Source organism: Netta rufina, assembly GCF_964035555.1.
Source record: "Netta rufina genome assembly, chromosome: 2".
Lineage (NCBI taxonomy): Eukaryota > Metazoa > Chordata > Aves > Anseriformes > Anatidae > Netta > Netta rufina.
In genome coordinates this window covers 85,434,956-85,456,259 of record NC_140124.1, presented here as the reverse complement: position 1 = coordinate 85,456,259, position 21,304 = coordinate 85,434,956, and positions in this window count along the sequence as shown.

Genomic DNA, 21,304 nt, shown 5'->3' with positions numbered 1-21,304 from the left:
TCATTGTCTTGAAAGGAACTGCAGACATCTCATGAAGATCTCCACTCACCCAAAAAAGATGGTATTTCTTTTTCTGCATGACCATTATCAGTCTCAGGCAAATCTAAGAATCAGTTTTTGATGTTTTTAACAAATTTGAGGAACCCCATGCTTGCCTTTTATGCAAGGCATTTTTTGAGGCTTTTTTTCACTTTTGTTGTAAACAGAGCCTGACTTCTCACATGCATTTAAGCATTTACTCTGCTACTTCTCTCTGTATGTCAGCCATTGCAAGACCATTTCTAGGTATTCTGGAAATGACCATTTTACTGGGATAAATATCATTCCCCTTCAACCATCTCTCTCAGCCTTTTCTCATAGAAGAGATGCTCCAGACCATTTTCATGACCATTTGCTGGACTCTCTCCAGTATGTCCATGTCTCTCTTGTTCTGGGAAGCTCAGACCTGGACCCCGCACTCCAGGTGTGGCCTCACCAGTGCTAAGGAGAGGTGAAGGATCACCTCCCTCCACCTGCTGGTGACACTCCTCCTTATGCAACACAGGTAGTTGACCTCAGCTCCTATACATGGGAACAAATTTGAACTCTCCAAACTGCATGTATTCATCAAGATTTCAAGTTGTTTAATATGCTGAAGACAGAGATTTATCCATTCATAGCAGCAAACTCCTTCTGCAACCTACTTTAATCATTGTCAATTCCTTCCATGTTCCAGTTACTAAGATGAACAGTATTTTTCCTAAAAGGGCTGTAAATAGAACATGATAGGAACATTTTCACAGCAAGAAGACCAACCTCCCAAGACATATCTATTTACTTCACATTTTAAGCTCTTAACAATGGGAGTTGTAAATCTGCATATTATTAATTGTTCTGGAGTACAAAGAAGTCAATATATCAGTCCACCAAAGGCAGTCCCTTATACTTCACTGATCATTACTAAGGAAGTCCCTAGCTCATGAACAGGTTTTTTTTCTTTTTTCTTTTTCTTTTTTTTTTTTTTTTTTTTATGATGGTAAGACATTTGGACAGCACTCAATTTTACTGCTGCATTTCTCCTGAGTATTCTTAATGATATAATCAGCTGTGTGCAATTCAGCCACTGAATTTTCTTATATGAAATTTCTTACAATGAGGAGTAACAAATGATGAATTTTTAGATAAATTGCGCTACTGTGCTCAATAAAATAATAATAGAACAAGTGCAAGAAAAAAATGGTTTATACAGGGGAATCTTGATCTGCAAAACTTTCTACCCACATTCTATTCTTGATTTACAGAACAAACTTAAAAGTGCATTAGCCCACAAGAAACAAAAATGAAATTACTTGAAACTTGTGGAGAATCAAAAGATACCAGGAAATAAAAGACTATTTCCTTTTTTGTTCTGCATAGGTGTTGTTGTCCTTTTAAGCTACTTAGAGCTTCCTGCACAAATCTGGAAAACAACACACACTTAAAAGCAGACTCATATAGCTTTGTCCTTTTAGGTATGTCTGCAGTACTGCCAAGAAATGCTGATATGGCCACGTTAGCTGCAAACTAATTCAGCTGTGAAGTAAAGCCTGATAGCTGGATAAATTGGTACTCTAGAAAAATCTAGAAACTATAGGAGGCACCTTCTGCTGACACCTGATTCCACAGGTTTACATTTACATTTGGTCTGGGTGCAGACAAGAGCTGGGAGAAGGGGAGTTGTGTTTATACTAGCTTATAAATGTAGCAAGGGCTTGGACAGATTACCAATGGTTCTGACTCAAAAAGTCGTATTTCTTACTCTTGTCCCAGAATCAAAAACCTGCATTGTGCTCTGTTCAGAGAGCTTGAAATCAGCACCATAATGCAGTCTTCTGGACAGGCAAAACCCTATGTTTCATGCCTTGCCATGGGGTCCTCTTTTCCTATTTTCATACACTATAGGCCATATCTTCTTTTAAAGCTTTCATGTTCATCCTTTTATTTTTTCAGTTTGTTATAAGTGGTCCATTAAGTTCTTTTTGCCTAGCTAAGGGACAGAACTGCTTTGCTACTTGCTAATGTTGATACTGTTTTCAGGTTTCATTTTTGCTTAATTTTGCTAATGAGCAAAGACTAAATTAAGTCATCTGATCAGCAACTTTTTTGAAGTAAAAATGGCATTGGTTGCTTATTTGTTAGGGTTTTTAATATAGAGAATCAGAGACTAAGGGGTAGTCTGATCTGACCAAAAGGTTGGTCTATGAGAATGGCTGTGGTAGACTGGAACCCTTGCAGCTCTCAAGTTTAATGAAATTTGTTCATACAGAAAGTATCTTTGCAGTTGCTGATATTAGAAAAAAAAAAAAAAAAAAAGGCTCTTTTTATTTTTGATGTGCTGCGCTCCTCTATAAATATGCCTGGGTCCCTTCTGTGAAAATAAACCAAGAAAAAAAAAATCCTGGAAATCTATACAGAGACTTCATACAGTCTCAGCTCTAGGTGAATTACTCTAGATATGCTTAAATCCCTGAAATCATTTGGATTATAATGAAGATACTGGCTTATTCCCAGCAATATGGACAGCAATGCAATACTGTGTCCTTTTCTAATTTTGATCTAGTACACTTATGTACTTTATTTCATGAAGATTGATCTAAATGAGTATTTAGCACACAGAGATTCTTCATTTCACTGTATTGCTCCAGAATACCTCTCTTTAACTGCATCATTATGCAAGATAATATATGGGAAAGAAATAAATGGATTGTGATCTGAATATGGCTTTGAGTGCTAAAACCCATGTCATTCTCTTTGTCTGAAAAAACTCACTGTATATTGGGTAGTTACCTTTTTCTTTCTGCTTTAGTTGGCTGCTTAATTAAGATCCTGTTTTAAAATTCTGAATAATGCATATTGATTAATAGCTTTCACAAAAACTGCAAGAGTAAGATTGGCATCTGGCGGACTTGACAGATGCACGAGCCATTCACAACGCTTTTATGTCAGGCAATTCAGTCCCCAGAAAAGGAGACTGCATGACTAATGAGTTTTGCACCTCCTCTTCATGTGCTCATCTGCTTTCCCATTGATGTAATTTATTAGGCACTTATGTGAGTCATGGTCTGCACACTGAAGTGGGAGTGGTTGGTGGCAGCCATTATAATAACCATAAAGCAAATAAAACAGAAATCAGTAAAGTGGGAAATGATGTCTAAGAAGCAGGGAACACCTGTTTTCCGTTTATGCTTGCACTAAATATTTGCAAGGAATTAAATAAAGAGACAGTTACAATCAGAGTTTGATAATGTACTTGCACTCACAAGTATTTTTGCAAACAAGCATTTTTGTACCGTTGCTGGACTTTTGAAAGGGAAGGTTGGCAAATCTCTACTAAAGAAAAACTTTCATAATTATTCACTATGATGAACTGTGTAGTTAATGTGGCATCTTAACTTCAGTAAAGCTTTTGACACTGACATGACAATCCGATGAACAAAACAGGACATATTTCTAGGTTGTCATAGGGTGGGTATATAGTTTTTGGAAGAATGACAGTGGTTAGCTGTCAAAGTAAGATATTTCAAGGGGACGAGGGGTGTTACAGAAAATTTTCTGAGGCTGTTTCATTCAGCATTGAACTTAAGGGTGGTTGGAAAAAGCATGAACTACTGACTTCTATACATTGCCCATTTATTTTGTGTTATTGGATAAAGAGGCTGCACAGACTTCACCTGTTGATGTGGAGTTTGGCCACAGTGATCCTGGCACCTGTTCACTTCTGTGGCTAACACATCTAACCTAATAGCAGATGGGGCTCAAGGTAAATTTAACGTGCTTAAAATATAGCTGAGTCATGAAGAGACACTTCTAACCAAGGACGGAAAGTCTTTGTAGTGATCAGAAAACTGCTGCCGTCTGCAAGGGTCAATAAGGATGCTGTTTAGTTGGTTCTTTGGAAGTGTATCCATACAGGTGCTGTACATCACAATTTTTTCTGTTCAGTCCATTGGCATTTGAGATGAACAGGGACACTGTGTATCACATGAATAAAATCAGCTATGGAAAAGTCAGATCTGAGAAGAACACAGATTTGAGCTAGCTCAAGGCAAACTGTAATGATGCAATTGTACATTGGATCTCTTCTGACAGAATTTGGAAGTAAGGTTGTCTTGTTTATTTAGGTCTGAGCCAATACGAGTCATGAATTTCTATTAGCATCTCAAATAATTTATTGATAGATGTCCAGAAAGCTGAAGAATGCTTGTACACATGCCATAAAGAGGGTGTAATAAAGTGAATATGTTCAGCAAGCTGTTAGCAAACTTTTTAAAAGAAGATTTTTGCCAACTGTGACAAGTGTGTAGTACTTCAACACTGACCATTAGGGAGAACAGAAACATTAAGTTCAATAAGGAGAAATGCAAAATACTGAATTGGGATTGGAATGCACCAGTGCAGACTAGAAACTGACTGCATGAACAGCAGTCCTGCTGAAGCGGACCTGGAGATAACAGGGAATGGAAGTTTGAATATGTCAGCTGTGTGTTCTCATTGAGAATACGGCAAATTACGTGCTGGGCCACATTAGTATCACACGCAGCACTCTGAAGGAAGTTATAGAATCATAGAATCATAGAACTGTAGAATCATAGAATCACTCAGGTTGGAAAAGACCTCCAAGGTCAATTATTCCAACTTTTAACCTTGGCTTCCTGTACTTGATATTACTGATGAATCCCCACCTGTGTGCAGATATTGACCTCTAAGTTCAAGAGGGATATGAAGGAAACAGAGAGGGTCCAGCAGAGATCAGCTAAGATGGTCATGGGCATAGAGCATGTGTCAAGGGAAGCTGTATTGGCTGGACTTTGGTAGTGTCATGAAGAATTGAAGAGAGAATCTAATATCAGCCTACAGGTATCTAAATGATGGTAACAAAGCTGATGAGCCACACTCTTCTTTGCAGCAGCTGACGATAAAACAAGAGTTGATGGATTTGATTTGTGGTGTTGGAAACTCAATTTGGACATTAGGAAAAGAAATGTTCACCAGAAGGGTAATGCAGAAAAGAAGCAGGTAATCCAGACAAGAGCTGGAATCTCTTCCTTTGAAAACTTCAAAACTTCATTACACAAAAGTATGGATGACCTAATGTGGCACAGCAATAGTCCTGTTTCAAGCAGGAGGTTGGAGTAGCAACCTCAAAACGTCCTTTCAAACAACCTTTGTATGGTTTTATACAGTTTTCCCATCCAGGCTCCACCATGTGATCTAGTTTTAAGTGTTCTGAAAGCAAATGGGAAGACTCAAGTCATAGCAGGAACACACAGGTTAAAAGGCTGTCCCAGAACTGAAATCCAGGATTTGTAGAGATTGCCTGCAAAAGTATCAAAAGACAGTGTAGAAAATAATTAAAAATAAGGCAAGGCAGTACATTACTGACAGAGCACCAGCTGAAAAGAAGCATTTGAAAGTAAAAAGACCCTGGACCCCCTTTAGACAAAACGGAGCCTGTTGTTTCTCTTACAAGCCGTGACTAACTACTTCCACTTGTTGAAGGGAATAAATAGAAGTAGAGAAATGGCATAGAATGTAAAAATTTGCTAAAGGTTAAACTGGTGTTTCAAAGTCAATCGATTCAAAAGCAGTATTGTCTGAAAACTATTTCAGTAGGTATTGAGATCATCATGCCTACGTTATGTATGCAGAAACTAATAATTTCTGGAAAGTTAGTGCTTCAATCCTGTACCTAGTGTGACTTAAGGAGTGGAAGAAAGTGAGCCAATCATTGTTGACAGCAGCACAGGTATTTATTTGTATAAGTCAAGCAAGGCACTGTGTATAGGGACTAAAGGAAATCTATCTGCAGTTATCCAAGAGAAGACTGGCACAGTGCAATTTCTCTGGTTTATTGGTTAAGTCATTTTTTTTGCTGCATTTTATGGTGTTTGATAAACTTACCTTCTGATTACATGGATTGTGTTTTAATTTTGACCTGAATTTATTGTGCTTATTAATGCATTACAATTTTAGTAAAATCACAGTAAATTAGCTCAATGTATGGTCAGTTAAGTAAATAAATACAGACAAGTTGCAATGACTGAGATCTTAAGTAGCCATAGACAAGAAATCTGCAAGTCAGTTGTTTCTTTGCAAGGTCATTTCCTCTCAGCAGCAGTTCAAAAAGAATTAATTCACTGCAGAGCTGGTTCTTTCCAGAAATGCAAATCTTCTCCACTAGAGCTGCATTATTGAACAGAATAAGCAGTTTTATTGGTCACACAGTTGGGGCTGACTTCTTGGAATTTTTTAAGTGTGGAAGTTATAGTAACTTGCAACCACAGTACAGAAAGAGATGCAGGAAAACAAGAACCTGAACTGAATAGGAAGAAGACAGTTTTATACTTTATGATTTCTATCATATGATTTTAGGCGTAATCTTCCCAGCTGCTGCCTCTGTTCCACTTCTGTTATGACAAATTTGAAGTTGTTAATATTCCTTGCATTTACATTTTCTGCTTCCTTCTCCTTACTGAATCATGACATTATCTTGAAGCACAAAGATGAAGATACTGAGTCTCTTAGCTCAGTCTCCTGTTCTGCTGCAGACAATCATACAGCACAATTTTTTGAAAACTTAGTTAACATCCTTAAAATAATAATAAAAATATTTTTCCTGCCTTGCAATGTAGAAACACATAAATTCTCAAGACAATGACTTTGCTGAAGAAGAAGGCAACAGTTAGGTATATACCACAAAACAACACAAAGCTGGTTTCAACAAAGAGATTTATAGATTAGTTCTGTTCATCTCCTTCAAGACTAGACAGCAGATATAGTTTATGACTGAATTATATTCTGGTTGGGGAATAGATAGGGGAAGGAGGAGAAGGAGGAGAAATCATTACAGTATCATGATGCAATCTTCTTCAAATTGTTAAACAAGACTTACTCTTATTTTATAGGCTAGAGAGTGATTCCCTGATTTTCTGGTATGCTATTCATTACATTCCTGTAATATATGAGTTCCTCACAGCCTTGAATATTTTCATCCATACCATCTTCCCAAGCAGTGTACAAGTAATCTCAGTCCTCTTTCAGACAGCAAAGGCACAGATAAATTCTACAAGGTAGTTGTGCAAGTCTAACACAACTACATGTATTTTGCCTCCAGTTTGGAGCCCAGGAGCATGCTCTGGGCTGTCTGGGCTTCTTACAGAAAACATTTGAAAAGTTAAGATACCTCTTAATGGGATTCCAGACAGCCAGCCCAGATAAACGACCTGTTGTGGACATTTGCTGCAAACTAATGTGAATTAATTTCTCGGCTGGTTAGGAATGGAGACTGAAGTGGTTAGCTCAGATGTAAATATATAAACTGTAAACATCTTCATTTGGTCAAACAGACACAATTTTGGAAGCATGTCGCTGGTTTGAGTGGGGTTGTGGCCTACTTGGAAGACAGCTGGAACAGGGCACGCTGACACACACATTCACTTGCTTGGATTGCACCATGGATGTGCAGGCCCCTATGACCAACCAAGTCATACTGCCCGTGATGTGTGAAGACCCCATACGGACACGTGCAAACAACAGGTATCCCCTCACCCAGGAAAAGAGGTATGTATGGAGTTTAATGAGAAACCAGTGGACACAGGGCAAGGCCAGGCATGTATACTGACCGGCGGCCTATTTACACACACACAGCCCCACTGATCCTCCACAAACCATTTTGAGCCTTCTCTTTCCTCAAAACCCTTGGTTTCTCCTCTACACATCCCATAACAAGTCATGTGCAATTCCCAAATGCTCGTCTCCTGCATGCTGTAGCATGTCCCGTGTCTCTATAGGCAGTGACCCCTCTCAGCCCATAAGGCGACGGTGACAGCCGCTCTTGTTCACTTGTGTGTGGAAGAAAGGAAGAAAGAAATAGAAAGAAAGAAAGAATCATTACGGAATTAGATATAATAGACTCACCTAACCTGACTTCCGGAACCATAAGGACAGCTCCTTCACCTGCAGGTCTAGAGTTGCAAAATAGGTTCAGTGCCCTGCTACCAGGCAAGAGGCAGAATGCCATATCTGGGAAAGCATCAGAGTTGGCCAAGCATGAACCACATATTAGCAGGAGGAGGAAGTGGTATGGGCTAGTAGTGGTACATTTCCATTTGTAGAGGACAGAAGTTCCCATCTGCCCATTTGGCTTACTATCTCAAAAGATCTATTGCTCATCAGAGGCTTAGATCCAAGATGTTGCAGAGAAACAGCCAAGGCTCTCAGGCTATTACCCCCTGATGCTTATCCACATGGACACCAATGATACTGCCAGGGGAGACCTTAAGTGTATCAAAAGTGACTATAAGAATCTGAGAGAGAGGATCAGGAAGTACAGACTAGTCAGACTGACTTTGACCTCTCCAAAAGTCAAAAATCAAAGCCCCCTGGAGCAGATTCTTGAGTACATGCAGGAGAAGGGTGTGATCAGGAAGAGTCAGCTTGGGTTTACTGAGGGTAAATCTGATTGCCTTCTGTGATAAAATGATTGAATTTGTGGACACGTGGAGAGCAATGGATGACTTTGACTTTGACTGTATCACTTGCCAGTCCCTTTCAAAACATAGGGAGCCCTCAATGCAGCCTTTCGGTACCTAAAGGGGGCTTATAAAAAAGATGGGGAGCAACTTTTCACACAGTCAGATAATGACGGGGGGGAATTGTTTCAAACTAAGAGAAGAGAGATTTACATTAGAAGTTAGGAGGAAATCCTTCACTCAGAAGGTGGTGAGGCACTGGCACAGGCTGCCCACAGAAGCTGTGGATGCCCCATCCCTGGAGGTGCTCAAGGCCATGCTGGATGGGGCTTTGGGCAACCTGGTCTGGTGGAAGGTGTCCCTGCCCATGGCAGGGGGTTGGAACCAGGTGATCTTTAAGGTCCCTTCCAACCCAAACCATTCTGTGATTCTATGATTTGTCACTGATTTCTCTTCTTGTGGACATAACTAACAAAATAATAGAAAACTCTAAGCTGCTCAGATGTGTTCCAATGTGGAGAAGTACCGATTTAATATTCACACATGGAAGCCAGTATTTTTTTATTTCATTAGAAAGAGGAAATTAAAAGTAATTTCCTTCTGTATGCTGAATTACAGGGTTAGTAGTACTATATTTGTGTTAAATATTAATATATAACCTTTGTCTCTCTTCTTGTTGTATTTTATAAGTGGAATAGGGTCTTTGAATAGCTAGATAACCATCTGATAAAGTCAAAGTGCAGGGAGAAGTGACATTGATAATTTATTAGCTGGGCAAGATTTACAAGAGTTGTGCTTTTAAATGTCTAATTATCCCTCCTGGTGCCTAGACTGAAATTTTAGATTCTCAGAAATCCTGTTGGCTTGATGCCTAAGCCCAAAAAAAAATGTGGCTAAAAGTGCCAAAATGTGTATGTCAATACATTACAATCTGTAAACACCTATAAAAAATGGTCTCACCTAATATATAGACAGGGGCTGAAGGAGGAGAACACAGTGAGTAGAGAAGGCACTGTCATAATTTCTCTTATATAAGAACCCATAGGATGACATTAGGGATGCCGCTGCAGTGATGATGTTTCTCTACCTGTATCTAAAGCTCTTTTTGAACATTACCAGCATAAAATCACATGGCAGCTTCTCAAGTGGCAGTTAATCTGGACTGCAAGCAACCAGCAAGTATCCTGCTGGTGGCAGCAGACAACTTTCTCTGTACCAAACACTTCAAAGGACATAAGATGGTTTTAGACTTTTTGCATCATGTTTAGGAGAAATAGAACTGGAGTATCACCCCTCTCTTCCTACTTCATCAGTCCAACACTTTCCACATGCATATTTCCCCTCCTTTAGTTTGCCAGATCGTACCCTGTAAATTGGTGGAAGTCTTGATACAAGGCATTCAGGGTTGGAAACCCCTCAGCATCACAACCTGCTATATTTTGAATGGAATAATGATTGGTTATTAAATGAGAGAATTAAAGGAACTATAGCTTAATTTTTAGAGCACTTGCCTAGAAGCTGTTGAATACTTAATATGACTGTGATACATTCACAAAATTGGAACCATATCAAATTAAGGCAATGAAAATCAACACAGGCACTATATAGGTAGGGAAGGTGATATTTATTTTAAACAAAACTGGTTCTCCACTCTTACAATCCTTCTTTCCTAGGTTTCACTCATGTAAATTGTGTGTATTAATGTTTGGAGATTGATCACTTGTGTGTCACAGAGAAGATGGAAGACGCCAGTTACTGAGTGCTCATTACATCTTCTGAATTTCTTTGCTGGTGACAATCAACTGCTTTGGAGCAGTTACATCATTCCCTTCAGGAGCCTGGGATGAAGACAGGTGCAACCCATGTCCGGTAACCATGCTGCCACCCTCCTGCTGTCAGAATGCAAGTCTTCTGCTGAAAAGTCAATTGTGTTGTTGTTTTGGTGCAAACACAACCTTCCTTATTTGCTACCAGTTTTATTCCTGTCACATACGTCATTGTCTGTTGATGTAAGTCATCCTTCCAGCCTGGTCTTTCTGCAGGAACACAGGGCATGGAGGAAACAAGGGCTCTATGGTTTTGTGAAGTCATTCTAGCTTGCTATACTTCTGCATGCTATACTTCTCCAAAATAAGTATATTCTCATTAACCTTTCCAGAGGGGCTAATACAACCAAGAACAGCAGCCTGCACATCCACATATACTCCTCCCAGCTGAGAAACCAGACCAGAGATGCCAGGTGTAAATATGCTCCTTCTGGAAGAGTTCCCTATGGAAAGAAGAAGAAACCAATATCAAATAAAGTGTTATTACTTTTTACACTACCTCCCCCTTTTGCTTCCCTGCTTAAGCACTACTGCAGAGGAACAAAATAAAACACAGGAAAAAAAAAAAAAAAAAAAAAAAAAAAAAAGAGTATAAAGTAAATAAATTATGATAGCAGCACAAAGGCAAGATTCCTGTTTTCCAAGCTTCATTTCAAAAGCTCAGATATGGAGACACAGCCCCTGGTCTTTTGCTTTTTAAGTTTTGTTTTTTCATTTTTCTTTTTTTTTTTTTTTTTTTTTTTTTTTCTCTCTTGAAAGGCAATACTGTTCACTGATCTGAGGTTCAGAATTCCAAGATTCAATCACTAAGATATTTTATTTTTAAAGCTTTATAATTGTACACAGTGCTGTCGAATGACATGTGCGGGAATAACATTAGTTCCTCTTGGTATCTGTGCTATGCTTATCTCCATGGTAGCTAAGCAATTTAGAAAAGAATAAGCAAACAACTTATTGCTTCATACTTCTTTCCCCCAGCCCTCTTTCTACTTTTCTATTGCTTGCTGTTAGTATAGACTCTGATGTCAGAATCAGAAAATGCCAAGGTTAAGAGTCATGTAATCTAACAGTGCAGAACACTTTGTCTCCAGCCCTTGAAAGTCCTGATCCTGCTAAAGCTAGTTATTCAGTCTGATCCTGTCAAACCTGGAATGAAGATGGACTGAGGAGTGAGTACTGTAACTATCAGGTATCACTAACACAGCTCCTCCCAGCAGCAGGTCAGTCAAGCCTTCCACTTCACACTTGCAGACCATAGCCCAAAGCCCTCATCCTGTTTCCCCCACCATGGAGCTAGTAATTCATATTTCTCCTGCAGGACTGGGCTTCCCTCCAAAATCTGGGCCTTCCGCATGTGGGATGCAGCCAACCAACACACTGAAGAGCTATACTGGGGAGATGGGCTCCATCAGAGATGGAAGGTGTGTGTCTCACTTGAACAACAGCCCTGAACACCAGGCTCACTTTCACCTTCACTTGCAGGTATGATACTATTACATGACCCAGAATAGATAGAACCATAGAATGGCTTGGGTTGGAAGAGACCTTAAAGATCACCCAGTTCCAACCCCCTGCCATGGGCAGGGACACCTCCCACCAGACCAGGTTGCCCAGAGCCCCATCCAGCCTGACCTTGAGCACCTCCAGGGAAGGGGCATCCACAGCTTCTTTGAGTGACCTGTGCCCGTGCCTCACCACTCTCTGAGTGAAGGATTTCCTTCTAACATCTAATGTAAATCTCCCCTCTTTTAGTTTAAAGCCATTCCTTCTTGTCCTGTCATTGTCTGCTCAAGCAAAAAGTTGCTCTCTATCTTTTTCATAAGCCCCCTTTAGGTACTGAAAGGCTGCAATGAGGGCTCCCTGGAGCCTTCTGTTCTCCAGGCTGAATATCCCCAGCTCTCTCAGCCTGTCTTCACAGAAGAGGTGCTCCAGAGCCCTCTGATAAACTTTGTGGCCCTCCTGTGAACCTGCTCTAACAGCTCCACATCTTTTTGGTGCTGGACCCCAGACCTAGACACAGTACTCCAGTTGGGGCCTCACAAGGGCAGAGGACAAGGGGACAATCACCTCACTTGTCCTGCTGGCCACTCCTCTGTTGATGCAGCCCAGGATGCAGTGGCCTTCTGGGCTGCACGCACACACTGCTGGCTCATGTCGAGCTTTTTGTCCACCAGAATCCCCGAGCCCTTCTCTGCAGGGCTGCTCTCAATGAGACCTTCTCCCAGTCTGTCCTCATGTCAGGGATTGCCCCAACCCAGGTGCGGCACCTTGCGCTTGGACTTGTTGAACCTCATTCAGTTCTCATGTGCCCAATTTTCAAGGGGGACTGTTGGGGGAGGGCCTTCTCAGATAGGGACTGCTGAGGGAGCTGTGCAATCCCCTCTGGGACCCAGGAGATTCCTCTCCCCAGCCTGCCAAAGTTCATCAGGTTTCTCCCATCCCCATCTAATGGATGTGGCAGCTGTTTTTCTCTTTGCAGGTGTGACCGGTAGTGAGACTGACCATGTACTTCAGAGACAAAGATACACTACTATGTGCATGGTACTAAGATGGCCAGACACATGGACCGACACATGGACCAAACACTGCCTTAGCTGGCACCTACATTAATGCAAGAGCACTCACATAAATGTAAATACAAGTAGCTAGGTCATGTTCCTTCTCTCAGTTTATCAGGTTTAGAGTTCACTAATGCGAACACACACACACACAAACCTTCACTCTGCAGACTCACAAGCACAGCACATTCACAAATCCTTTTGATATTACCAGAAGCTCTAAGCCATGCTTATACTCACACTTGGCCATGGGCCTTTACCCACGCATTGGCTCAAACCTTCAGTCTGTCCAGACACAGGTCTTCTACTTGCCAGGTAGTCCATCTTGAAGTGAATTACACACACATACACACACACGGAAGACTGAAATTAGCTTGGTAAATGTCGGCATACCAGACTCTAGTAGACACCATGGGCCCTCATGAGCTGGGGCCCCTACTGCTGTTACTGACACGTAGGCTTAGACCACTCCACAATCACACAGGATACAGAGTGAGATTACACAGAAAAAAAAAAAAAAAAACAGTTAAGAGTAGGGTTTTATAAGAAGACAAGACAGACCATAGTGGGTGCAGGGCTCAGTCAGACTTGTATCAACCAGTAGCTTTCTTTTTCATAATTGTGCTCTTTTATCCCCATATCCCTCCACTTTCCCATGCTTGAAATTCTCTCCACTCATCTTGATCCCAATCTTTTTCCACCTTTGTCTTTTCCCAAACAAACAACCCACTCCAATTACTTTTTCCCTACTGGTCCCAGTTTTAGTAAACAGCATTTGGTACTTCTGATACTGTTACCTATGTCATCTAGGCCTTATATGGTATTATCAACAATGGTAACTTGGGTACTGTTTTCCATTTAGGATTACACTCTCAGAAAAGTCCCTGATATTCCCCTCCAAGTACCTGTAGAGCTTGGCCTTCTCTAATGTAGCACCCAAATAAGAATTTGTGAAATCCAGACATTTCTCATGATGTTACTTTGCAAAGTTTGTCAGCATCTCACTCTGTTATTTGCTATGTTTAGCATTTTCTCCTGTCATGTCTGGTATTTTCTCATGGTCTGTTCTGTTGCCAAAGCCCACACACAGGGCCTAGTCATGTCCCTGCGTACTTCAGTAGGGAATGTAATCTATAATGTGCCCCAGTGCAGGAATGTTTCCCTTGTGTGGCATCAGAGAAAACCTGGTTGGAAAGGATTTCTGGAGGTCATCCAGGTGAGTCTTGAGAATTGCCAAGGAGATAAATTCATCACCTCTTTGAGCAATCTGTTTCAGCGCTTAGCTATGTCAGGGAGGAGAACTGCTTCCTTATGTGTAAGTGGAATTTCTCTTGTTGCAACTTCTTGCTGGAAAAGTTTACCATTCATATCAACAATATGTCTGACACAGGACAAAGACCAGGTAAATCTTCAATCAAAATTAACCAAATTAATTCATGAAAACAGAATTCAACTGCATGTCCCCTCCAGACTGTTGCAAGAGACTATAGGGACATGGAGATATGTCAAATACATTACAGCTTTCAGTTCTATGGAATCACTTTCCTGGCAGCAAGGCTGTCTCTTGTGCAGAGAAATGGAAGGGGACAGACGAGTTTAAAGCATAAAAGGCAGAGAAACTGTTACAGAGATTTAAGCAAATGAAAAGATACTGCCAGAAATTCAGAAAAGGAATGATACAACCTGGCCAAGGATGTTGGCATTGTCTGAGTTGCTAAGCAACTACATGATAGTTATTCATTTCAAGATTAAGTAAATTTTGCAATTTAAGGAATGAATTACAGTCTACTCTGTATTATTTAGAGGAAACCAAAATATACTTGGTAGTGATATAGTACTTCTCCTTCCTTTTTGCTGTACAGCAGTCTGCCACTAACATTTTAACACAATACTTAAGCAATATGAATTCCTTAAATCAAATTTGGATACCCAGACAGAAGCAGCCTTCTTTACTCAGTTTTTTTCCCTTTTCTTGAGATGTCTTAATGTCACCAGTACTGAAACTATGTCTATGACTCCAGTCCTCCTTTCTTTTTTGTTTCTGTATCTCTGTATTTGTCAGTGTATGACAGGAAGATGTATTATAGTAATCAGTGTTCTACTGAAGGCACAGTATCATGTTTGATGCTTATGAGATTTATGAGCTAAAATAAGCCGTGGGTCAGCACAGATGTTAACTAGCTCCAAAAATGCTGTTGGAACCATCCCAGAATACTATTATTGTTTTAGAAAAATTGTTTACAATTCCCAGTTTGCAGCACTGGAATACATGACAAAGTGTGTTCAGACATTCTGAAGATTTATCTACAACCTCAAGATAAATTAAAGAATTTAGTGACGTTAAAAAAGATGCCATGGAGAAAGACATGCAGGATAAGAAAGGAAGGTATTTAAGAGTAGATCAACAGCTGATTACACTTTTAGGTATAAGTATCTATGCCCTTTATTGATTTTTATCACAAAATAAAACTGAACCATATACTTTGTAGTAATCAATAAATCATTATATAGAGCTAGATAGTTGATACAATTCTGCTTTTAATTTTACTATCAATACAATGGGCCTAATGATAATTGTCAACCAGTGAAAGCTGGAGTGGTCATACAGATCTCAACTGGTCAAGCACCTGATTCATTTCTCTTTGTACGTCAGTCTCCTCACGTGGCACTTCCCAACTGCTCTTTGGTGAAGGAAGATGATTTAACATTTGCTGTCTACCTGGGGATTTGTTTATTTATTAATAAGGGGAAGTTTATTCTGGGTGTTATTTGAGGGTGAACAATAGCAACAGAACTTACTCAAAGAGCAGTTCTTCAGCACCCAGTTGCAACATGAATATTTATCCAGCTTCACGCACAAGTTCTGAGCATCTTGGCTATGCTTTTCTCCTTCTGCAATATAACCTCCATTGTTGGGAGACTGCTGCCATAGCAACAAAGGGCAGCAGAAGGCGAGAGGGCTGACAGTCATGTATATAAAGCAGGTTGGATTTTCAGGCTAATTAAAAGGTTTTGTGTTCGGGGTCACCTTGTAAATGAGATATGATGCTCAGAAAGCTGCGGCCAACGCTGCTCAGCAGAAAGTGGAACGAATGCACAAAGGCTCTTTTGGTGTTTACCCTTTCTTGAACACAACCTGTAATTTTCATGGTAAGCAATTGCTGTGGCTCTAGAAAATTGGTTGCTGGGTCATCTTGCTAAATAGACAGAAGTTGTTTTTTGTGAGCCGGACTGTAAAAACATTCACTCCCGCTCTGGTGAGTGATTTTTATCAGTGGACTTATACCCTCAGAATCTTTTCAACACACTTGGTAAAGGGCTTTACAATTAATTTTGACAAAGTCAGAATGAAATGGATATGAGCAGCTCCTCAAGCTAATGCTGCTCCCAGATATTTCATCATCTTGATCAGTTCAGAGCTCTTTCAGTTTAAGGCTGGCATATTTGTCAAATATTCATGTGTATATGTATCCATGTGTATATGTAGAGCATCTCTAGCCTATCTGAGGAACAGGTATGGATGCACATGGAGCCTTGTTCTTACTTTTGTTCCACATCTGGCCTATGTTGATATTTCTAATTCACTTGATAAATCTGCAACTATAACCACACTTGCCACGGGGATATTGTGAAAATTAGTGTTTTTCTAAGCACTGGATTTTTTTTTTTCATTTTTTTTGTTTTGGTTTGTTGGGTTTTTTTTGTACATCAAAGGTGGAGAGAAGAAAATGTAGGGGTTATTTTCTTTGTTACATGTCACAGTGTGAAATAGATGACTAAATCAAACAAAGCTCTAATGGCATTTGATATGTAAGAATTCTGTAATTTGAACATGTAAGTAGGAAACATTTATTTTAGGGGCAAATCTAAATGCCAGCAAGCTACAAGGGCCAACTGCTCCCTAAGGGGCAGGGAGCTCGTAGATGGTGAGACCTCCCAGCAGGGCAGGAGGACCCATCCCACAAGGTGAGCAAGGCAGGCCCAGCAATCACGGCCAGCTTCAAACTGGTGTCCAAATCCCCAGGAAAGGTCACGGAGATGAGGCAGGTCCAGCACTATTTGTGTTCCTTAGGTAATAATAAAGGTAACAGTAACAGCAAGATTTATATGGTTAGCTTTGTAACTCATCAGTTTGTAAAATTTGGAGTCCAAATATATGGGAGAGAAAAAAAAACACTTTTACTAATTGCTCTCTTTCTTTTGCTTTCACCATAATCTCAGTGAGCTGAACCATGTTATAATAATAGTTCGTTCCTCCTCACTTGATCAAAAAAGAGTGGAAAATTAGATTTTTCTTGTAATCTTGATCTGCAACCATGACTATCAACCTCTAGATGTGACAGAGCTTACAAGTATGCTGAGCAGACTCAGGAAGTTCATTTATATAAGAGCTGAATTTCTGTCCAAGGAAAATGTACATCTATGAAGTTATGCATCTTCTGCAATATGCTGTGTGAGAGAAGAAATTCCCAGGATGAGTAAAAAACTGCCACATAATTGATGTCTACTGTACTCTGAAAAAAAATTCACAATTTTAGATATTTTTTTCACATTTCTTGAGAGAAGAGCTCTGAAAGAAGAAATTTTGTTGATTTTTTAACATGCATCTCTTAAATTAGATTTGCTGTATCGCTGAATTTTTATTATTTTTTTTTTTTACAACCAGGTATATATTCAAAGATTCCTTTAAATATTGTAACTTCATATGTGATGACCAGAAATGATATGAAATAGTCTTCAACCAAGACTTACTTAGTCTTAAGTGATATTAAATAGTCTTAGACCAAGTAACATCTTATATTTTATAAGAGATCTATTCAAAGCCATTTATGTCTGCTGAAACTTCTTGCCTGTTAGGCTTTAACCATATCAGAGAAACTCTTGAGAATGTATTGGTCAAATGTAATAAAATAATAGAGAATAGTCTAACATTTAAAAGGTAATAGTACTTTGAAAGTAATAATAATCCTGAAGAAGGAAATTCTTTTATATTTAAATGGTAATGTCTTTAGCAGTGTGTTTCTAAGGTGCCTATGGGTAAAAACATTTATATCGTTTCCCCTATAAAAATGGCACCTACCAGTGATTTCAGTGACAGACTGTTACGAGCTTCTCTTTTTGTTTACTGATGAGGACTGGAAATTCCCATGATGGTGCAGAAGTGGCTTGGTATGTGTCATTACAGCTATACAATCACAGGAATTTTTAATCATTAGCATCATACGAAGTAAACATTTATGAATCTCAACAATTACCATTAAGAGTAAATGCTATTTTTGCAGCAGAAGTGATAATAAATATGGCCCAGATTCCCACAAAGTAACTTGTTAAATAATGATGTATGACAATAATTTTAAATTGCCTTTTCCCAGATTGTATATAAAGGTAGCTGCTTCTTCCTTTGAGGAATACTTGGAGAAGTTTGATTATAATGACCAAAGGACAAATACCAAGTAAATTAGAATCAAGTTATATCTATAGGAGTGGGAATATAACATGCTTTTTCTTAGCTCATAACGGGACTTTTAGGAGAGAAGAAGGAATTGTTTTGAAAATTTTTATACTCTACGGAAAGGTATTTCTTTTTTACTGTCTGCAATACATCATGTTGAGACTAAATACATCTAGTTCTGAGCATGAAATATGCCACAATGCAGAAAACAAAGATTCCTGATTTGAATCAACAGAATTGTTACAGAAGTACCTTGCAATGTGTGCCCTTCAATTATTTTAATTAAGAAAATGAAGAGTTTTAAGCATAAAAAAGTAGTCAAAATACATGCAGTAAGCACAGTGTTCCCAGAGCAGGGCAGACACTTGTGTCACCTTGACTCTGTGTTATGCAGAGCTGGAAGGACATGTTTACCAGTTGCGTCACATAACTCCTGTGATAGGTTTATTATTTATTACCTGCTAGAATTCACGGCTTTAGGTTAGGCATCCTATACATGAAGAACTAAACAAAGCAGGGTTTCAAAGATGGCAGAAGGTTGGGGTCCCAAATGCACGTGCAGACAGATGAGGGGGCTGCTAGAAGACACAGGACCTGATGACCAGGTGTAGCGGGTTTACATGGCAAGGTTTTGGTAGCAGGTGGCCATAGGGGTGGTTTCTGTGAGAAGGATCTAGAAGCTGCCCCATGTTTGGTAAGCGCCCCACTGCTGACCAGAGCCGAGCCAATAAGCGATGTTGGTTTGCACCTCTGTGAGAGTGTATTTAAGACAGGGAAAAAAACGCTGCGCCACTCAGAGCTGGGAGAGTGAGAGGAGTGAGGAAGAGCCTTGCAGGCGCCAAGGTCAGTGAAGAAGGAGGAAGGGGAGAGGTGCTCCAGGCTCCAGAGCAGAAGTCCCCTGCGGCCTGTGGTGAGGAGCATGGTGGAGCAGGATGTCCCCCTGCAGCCCATGGAGTACCACGGTGGAGCAGGGCTCCACGCTGCAGCCCGTGGAGGAGACCACGGTGGAGCAGGTGGCCCTGCACCGACGGAGGCTGCCGCCTGTGGAAGACCCCTGCCGGAGCAGATTCTGGGCCGGACCTGTAGCCCGTGGAGAGGAGACCACGCAGGAGTAGGTGACCTGGCAGGAGCTGCTGCCCGTAGGGGAGCCAGGTTGGAGCAGTTTTCTCCTGAGGGATGGACCCCGTGGTACGGACCCATATCTGGAGCAGTTCTGGAAGAGCTGCTGCCTGTGGGAAGCCCACGCCGGATCAGTTCATCAAGGACTGCATCCCGTGGGTGGGACCCCACAGCACAGGGGACGAGAGTGACCGAGAAGGAGCGGCAGAGAAGAAGTGCTGTAGACTGACCATAACCCCCATTCCCCCGTTCCCCTGCGCCGCTTGGGGGGAGGAGGTGGAAGAGGGTGGATGGGGGGGAAGGTGCTTTTGGTTTCTTTCCTTTGTTTCTCACTTCTCTAGCTTGTTAGTAATAAGCAATAAATCTTACTATCTCCCTATGCTGAGTCTGGTTTGCCCATTAAAATAATCACTGCGTGATCTTCTTGTCCTTATCTCAGCCCTTGAGCCCTTTTCATCATATTTTCTCCCTGTTCTTCTTTGAGGAGGGGGAGTGAGAGAGCGGCTGTGGTGGAGCTCGGCTGCCCACTCGAGCGGAACCACCACACCAGGACCTGCTGATGGCCACAGTGCAGGCAGGTGTGGCCGACTGCATCTAGGCCTGCAGCACCAGTGCTGGCAACTGAAGGTCTCTGCAAGGAGCACAGGGTCTCCTAAAGACTCACCCCACTCCAGACCAGCCTTGGCAATTTGTGGAAATGGATTTCAAAGCAAACCTGCTCCCCTCACATGGGAACACATCTGTCCATGTAATCATGACCTGCCCAGGGTGTTGCCCACATCCCCACAGGCCACCCAGCTCTTCCTAAGACATTTCCCAGTGCCCTGCAAATGCTTCCAGACGGCATTATCAATTACTAGGGGCTCACTTCGATGCCAAACTTCAGAACAAGCTTGTGGGCTGTTCATTTCCCTGAGAGGTTTCTCCTTTTCACTGTGAACATCACTTCTAGTCTCTGAGTCGGGCACGGTGAGAGGAGGACACCTTGACCAATGCTGTCACCAATGGGGAATATCAGCTTAAAGAGTGAATGCCAAGAAAGGTGTCACTCTCCAGCTTTCACACTTCCATGTCCCAGCCACACCATCATCCCACTAAGAATTCTGGCCTTGAGTATTTCTGCTCTGCTGGAGAAAGAAACATATTTTGGACTATGCTCTTAGTCATATGGTCTGAATTTTTGGGTAGACCTGCTTCCTGCTTGGTGCCAGGAGTTGGACTTGATGGTCCTTGTGGGTCCCTTCCAACTCAGGATGTTCTGTGATTCTGTATTAAAAAGCAGCTGAGATGAAAAATCTCACAAGCCATGGAGAAGCAGGAAGGCTAAAAGCTGTCAAGATGCACCAGTCAAAAGGGACAAAAATTGTTAAAGTCCACTCATTCATGATATAATGTGGAAAGAAAGTAATCTTTATATTATTTTGGCAAAATATTCTCCATTAATGTCCACTGAATAAGGTAATAATTAATTACAGGATGGAGGATAAAAGCAAGACAGAGGGAAATGTACAACCTGAGGAAATTATTACCCTTTATACCATAAAATTATTGTTAAAAACTGCAAATATTTAACAGCACAGAATAATCTTTGTTAATTGGGATAACAATAGGATAAAATTTAAAATAAAAATTTCTATTGCATTTTTGTAAAATGGTTGAGGACTCTAGATGCTGTGATTCAATTCTTGTTTTGGAAGTGTTGTTATTTGTCAGAAGCCTGTGCCACTTCTCTTCATGCTGCAGAAATCAACTTATTCAACTACTTTGATAGTGTTGCAGTAATAGCATTAACAGTGTGTACTGGGTCTGGTAAAACCACCACACAGTGAGAAGAGAGAATGCACAAGGCATTCATGTCTT